Below are 6,831 nucleotides of genomic sequence, written 5' to 3' on the forward strand. Positions count from 1 at the left end.
GAACCCGCTCGGGGCGGGTGGGGAGGCAGGAGCCGCTGCTGCGAAAGGGACATTTACCGAAATGTCGGTAATTTACGGAAACGGAGACCGCTCCGGGGTCTGCTCAGTTCTCCTCAACCACGGACACCGGTGGGAGGCCACGGGAAACCTGCGAAGCGTCTGTGATTGTCTGATTTTGAAGGGAATTGGGAAACTGGGAAATAAAGAGGCAACGCAGCAAAAATAACAACATCGAGGTGGCATTTGCAAAGTACCCCACCAATTGTGTAGTAATTTCATCAAACGAAAAATTTACACTGAAATCCAGCCTCCACTCGCTCGTTTTACAAATACAGCACTGCTGAGAGCAGCTTCCTGTAAGAACTGGAATCATTATTTTAATACAGTAAAATAAATTATAGGATAAAATACTTCATTTCCACATTTTAAATATTTGTTGTTTCTTCAAATATATTAGAACCCTTTTTTTTTGGTTGAAGTTTTTAGTTATTTAAAATAAGAATTAGCTCTATTAAAGAGGAAGCGAAGACATTTTTAAAGCAGGTACAATCCCAAATCATCGATCAAATGATACGTGATAAATTAAGAGCTTCAGAAATGCACGTTAAAGGAGGGCATCACTCATACTTACAGTTAGCAAGCCAGAGATTGAGGACTCTGCATCAGATCACATTTAGCAACCAGATAAGATTCCACCCCCATAGACTGCTTTACCTGTTAGTGGCATCTTCAGATTCAGCAATGGAAATTCAATCCCGGATGAGTATCACAAACACAAAAAGCTTTTTTTTTTTTTTCCCCTAAAAATAGCCTCTGCGATGTTGTCAGTGTCTGTGTGTATTTGCCTAATGGCACAGGCTATCAGGGAGTCACAGGATGATCTAGTGGGCTGACACCAAGGTCAAGATCCCCACACCTGGGTTCCCGTCCATGCTCGCTGGCTGATTGCGGCATGGCTCAAGATGAATTAGATTTTCTGCCTCAGTTTACCCACTTGCAAGACAAAAGCTACTTTGAATTACCTCACAGGGATGTTTGCAACCAGAAAGTTTTTAAAACTCATAACAAAGTGTATATTTGCACTACATCTTTTTTACTCCTTCAGTTTCTGCAGAGAGAATACAGCCAGACACAGACAGCAACCACAGTTCTAACCCATCTAACTCATCATTTTCATTATCAACCATGTTCCCCATTTCCTCCTTATTTCTAAACTAGTTCAGCTCTGCTTGTGACAGGGCCGAATTTGGCCTACAAACCCCTTTTTCACAGTGATAATATTTTAAAAAGAACAAATTTGGTCTGCTAAACATTGTGAAAAACATCTTGGCTCTCTATACCAAATCCTGATTCACCATGTGATGAGAAGAGAGGACGTTAAGGAGTTTGTCGTCCCTTAGCAGTGGTGCCTGGTGCCAGCACACACTCTAGATCCCCAACAGTGGGATCAGCTGCCAGTCCCATGTCTCTTCCCTTGCTGCTGCTCCTGACACCTACCAGCCACATTAAAGGGACATTCAAAAATGTAGAATGATACACAAGAGCTACAAAATGTTTTGCTTTTCATAAAAAAAAAAGTCTGTTTCATACCAGAGCCTGATTCTGTATGTATGGCACCCAATGAAATAGAGCCAAAGCCACAATTTGACAATAAACTCCAAAGACTAATTGCTGCCAATATGCAACGTGCTTTTCCTTCCAGTTGTCTCATAAAAACTCATGTGATTTCCACGTTCCAAACTCCAAACAGAAAAATAAACAGAATTCAAGTCAGCAGCCCCTTGCTGAGGAGCTAGTGCTGCACAAGGAGTACCAGGAAAGGAAACACCACATTTCTAAGTTAACTATCAGCAATAAAGTTCAAAATAAAGAGAAAATTTTAATACTTAGCATTTCTATTGTGCTTTGCTGTTTAAAAGCCCTTGACAAGCCTGAGGCTCTGTCAGGGCCACAACTTCATTTAAATCCATGAGGGTTTGTGGCACTTTGGTGATGCAGAATAATGCCCACTGACCAAAAATAGGAACTGTGGGCACCTGGTACGTTTTAACTTACAACATGTTTTACCTCCTGTCTCCTGTAAAACCACAGACTCCAGCAGCACTATCCCTGTGAGCTATGATGCCTAATACTGGACTATCGATACTCCAGTAACAATAACAACAGTGAACACTGCTGAAAAACCAGGAGACTGGCAAAATTTATATAGGCAGGACCATATCTGTCCACTAACTGACTGACTATCACAATAGCTCCAGAAAACTACACTAGACTCAAATAAAATCACATTTATTTTGTGTGGTCTGGCTTCCAGGTCTGGCTTTTTGGGGTCTTTTTTTTTGTCCTTTTTTGGTTGGTTGGTTGTTTTTTTTGTTTGGTTGTTTTTTTAGGGTTTTTTTGCTCTTAATGGAGTGGCCTTTAAAAATGTCTTTGTAGACTGAGTCTCCTCGGTGTTACTTCAGCCCTGAATATCTGCTAGCCAGATACAAGTGTGATTGTTGCATGTTGTGTAGAATAAAGAAAATTTTCAAATAAAAGAAAAAGGGATTCTAATGTATCATATTGTAGTGACTCAACACAAAAAAAAAAAAAAGTAAAAATGGGGAAAGAAGCAGACAACTTACTGCCTATATGCCTTCATGTAAACTTTCTATTCTACAACCTTGCACCTTTTATTAAAATATAGACACCTAAACCAGAAAAAAAATAAAATTAAATTTTATTTTGTTCTCTTGACCACCAATTTTCTCCTAGTAGGAAAAAAGACTGCTACCTATTTTCCATAAAAAACCCCTTTGTAGCAGTCCCAGAGGAAAAGTCAAAAGTTTGACTTGAAAAATGGAGCTACTTCAAAAGCATTGTCAAACAGAGGTGAAGGTTTCTTAAAAATGCATACATTAAAGTATGTTGTATTCATAAATATCTCTAACTTTGCACAGTATATTTGTGATTGAGGTGCATATACAGGTGAACATATAGCAGCAATATAAAACTAACTTAAATAAAGTAGAAAATCAATGTGTTTATTAGCTACTGTTTGGGCTCTGTGTGTGTGCGCATGTGTGTGTGCATGTGTGTGAAAAATGAAAGAAAAATGGAGAGTTTTTTTCAATAATAAAAAGGGAGTTGCACTGCAGGGCCCCTAAAGCTTGTGAAAAATTAAACTCGACGGATTCAAACTGTCCTATTTCCACTTCAAAAGAGAAGAGGCACTGAGCTCTTCCCAACTTATCTTCAAACGCCCAGCACCCTAGAAAGTTTCTTTAAAAAAAATAAAGTCTCTAGTTCCCCCAAGCACTGTACCCGTTACTGTAGCTGCTGTCTCTCCCTCTTCTAATTATACCCATGTGAGTCTATTAATCAACTTGTAAATTATTTAGAGAGCCATGCGCTGTCTTCAGCTAGTACAAACACACTGCATGCAAAGACTTGCTGAAAACCAATGGAGCTCCCAAAGGGTCTCTCTCCAATGTTCAGACAGCTTGCAGCTCGCCAGTACTGCGCTGTTAAAAACAAGAAATAACACTCAGCTTACCTCCTCAGATATAAAGATTTACTCAGCCTTTCAACTCTGAAACTCTTTGCAAGTTCTTAACAAAGAGGAAGCTGCTCTATTGTCAAATCTTTACTTCACACTTAGTGATGAGAATATTAATTTGATGTCAAAAAAAACCCCCAAGTGCTTTCAGTGAGACTGTGATCACAATCACCAGGGGACCCCAACTTTCAGAGGCTACACCAAAAAGCACCCCTTTAAAACCACTCCAATTTAAAATAAGGGGGGAAAAAAATCTACATTTGTACAGTAATAGTTTTTATCAGAAAATAGGAGAAATTAGGGAATTCCAGATTTTACCCCCCACATGCTGACTGCCATTGGGGACAGCTTCAGATATTACTACTTAAAAAATATAAAAAGGAAAGGGAAAAACAACACAGATTGTGTGCATTCAAGTCTAACAGGCTGCAAACAGTGCAGTGTTATCTGTCTTCCGTGAATCGTGTCTCTTTACCACCTGAATCTTCATTTTGATGGAAAAAACAATTACCCAAACTAATAGCAATTCTCCCAACTGAAAAGCAGAATCTTACTGGTTTGGGAGAGGATTTTTTTCCTGTGTGCTGTTTTCCTGTCATTTCACTTTTCTTGGTTCCATTTATTGCAGCCTTGCAAACAGATATATTAATTAGCAGTGATCACTCCATCCTGTTCCACCATGAAAACATGGAAAATTGAACAGCTAGAATGGCATGAAAATTTATTTTCAACTGACTGATGACCTTTCCTATTTCTGTGATACCTCCAATGCCAAAATGCTTCTGCTTCCATTTTCATCAATAAAATGCAAACCTCTCAAGGGGTAAACATCAGGGCCATTTAGAGGGGAGGGCGGGGGGGGGGGGGGAAGCAGATATGCTTTCTGTATTTTTTTTTTTTTTTTCCTCAGGGAGTATCAAAGTATGACAGACACCTGTAAAATGATGAACATAGATATTACAGATAGAACTTTAATTAATGTGTGCCCATGTTTTCGATGAGACAGATTCAGAATGCAGTCTAGCCCTCCTCAGAATTACAGCAACCTGGGGACATGGATTCTGCATGAAGGTCTTCATCAAGCCAGTGGGGTCTATGAACAGGCTGTCTACATAAGCATCATTTGTTCATAGCCTGAATTACTGGAAGGGGAGGACCAGTCTATGGAACAGTCTCTTCACAACATTTCAGAAGGAATCAAACTTAATTTAATTTATAAGGGTTGTCTTGCTGACTAGGGAAGGGTTTTGGCTTCTATGCTCACCTCTTACTCCAGACGGAAGTCTTCCTAGGCTGCCCAAGCAAACAATGTGTGCTAAATTTAGCATTATTGACCAAGATGGAGTTAGTGACCAGAAGACTGGTATCAGACTCCAATTCAGTAATTTTCTGCCCAGAGTATGGTTAGCAGTAACTGCCCAGTACTCAGTGAAAACCATAATATGCTAAAGGAAAAGTCTGTGCATTTCAGACTTCTTGTCCAAGGAACAACTCTACGTTTATGACAGATGGAAAGCAGTCAGGTTGCTGAACTTTTCACTGAAAGCGCATTTTTTAACATCTAGTGTGCACCAACTGTAGACTAGAATGTCCTGGGAATTAAAAAATTAATGGGTTCAAAAACATCTATGCTACCTTCATTAAGCAAAATAAATCACCATACACAAAACTGAGAAGTTTGATAAAGCAAGAGATAGGGTCTTTATGAGAGAGCAAACACTAGAAAATATTAGAAAACGGGAATGCACTGAGTTGCCTTCTGGGGTGAATAATAGAATTGTCTGGGCTGCTCTTGAAATACATGTTGTATACATGAAGCAGCAGTACAGGAGAAAACAATACAAAGAATGTTTGTGAATCCTAAAACCAAGAAGAGATCCGAGTTAGTCAACAAAAACTAGAACAGAATGGACAGTGGACAGCCTCAATAACTCAATAATGAGTTAGCTCTGAATAAGCTAGGATTTGAGCCTTTTTATGACACCACAACATATCCTGTTGGCATATCTTAAATGACTAATTGTATGCAATCAATTGTGCCCACAAGATGGGAAACCATACTGAGATCAGTCCCCAGGGCAAGCATTTTAAGAATATATGAGGTGTGCCTCAAGATTTTATGGCACTAGTTTCATTTTGACTAGTAATGATTTCAACACAACATTTCTCATGGTGTGTCTTTGGTTCTAGGGTATTCTGTGATAATATCACTTGCCTGATTCCTTGCCCAAAGGAACAACTAAGCTTACTCGGTACATAACTAGAAATGCAATTAAAATTTTGAAGTTCTAATTGCTTTTCCAGTTATAACACTACCTGCTATTGACTAAACTAACTCTATCAAAATGTGATTTTCTTGAAGCTGAATGTAGTCAATAATAGTGTGAGAATCTTTCCTCCATATTAACCTGTCTGTAACTCTGTAGCAAGACAGCAAAGATTCTTTACCCATCTTTCCTCCTCAGTACACTATGTTCTTTCATTTTCTTCAAGCCTCTTGTGAGGGCAGTAATGAATTCTTGTTAGTGTTTACTAATGTAAATTCATTCTTTGTTATCCCTGGGAGAGGAGGATTAGCAAAATGACAGAACTTATTATTTCTGGTACTGGTATATAATATTTATTTTTATTCAGCCCTTAATTTTGTCGTATGTCCCACCAAATAAAACATATGTGCATATAAGCAAAAAACTAAGCAAGAATTTTTTAGAACAATGCACAGAAATATAGTTATGATTCCCATTAACATTCACAAGCATTGTACAGCTTTATCCTTGCATGCCATATTAAAAAAAATTAATCTACATCTGAAATAATTTCTGATTTCGAGGAAGAAAAGAATTACAACTTCAATTTCATTTTCCTGAAATGAAAGCAGCTCCCTTGGACTAAGGATGTGCATATTTTTAGGGCTGGCTAAACATTACAATCTGTGCAATTATTTTACTCTACTGGGAATGCCTTTGGTATCTACTTTAAGGAACTTCAATGGTTAAGATGAAGTTTATAAAACAAAGAGCATTTTAGTAAAGAAAGCTCTTGAAGTACTTATCTTTGAATAAACTCCTGTCTCGGCCATAACTGAAATTTAGAGAGGGATGTATTTACAGTGGCTGTCCTCTACTCCACAGAGATTAGAAGAAACTGAAATTACAGTATACACATAAGATTCTGAAATGAATGGATACCATGAAAAAGGCTGGGTCCAGAGCTTAAAATGATCTCCTCACATGAGTTAGACTGCATACACCAGTAGTCACACTCAGGTCAATCAGACTACACACACGGAGAAT

Source organism: Antrostomus carolinensis, unplaced genomic scaffold (genome assembly GCF_000700745.2).
Source record: "Antrostomus carolinensis isolate BGI_N321 unplaced genomic scaffold, ASM70074v2 scaffold1798, whole genome shotgun sequence".
Classification (NCBI taxonomy): Eukaryota; Metazoa; Chordata; class Aves; order Caprimulgiformes; family Caprimulgidae; genus Antrostomus; species Antrostomus carolinensis.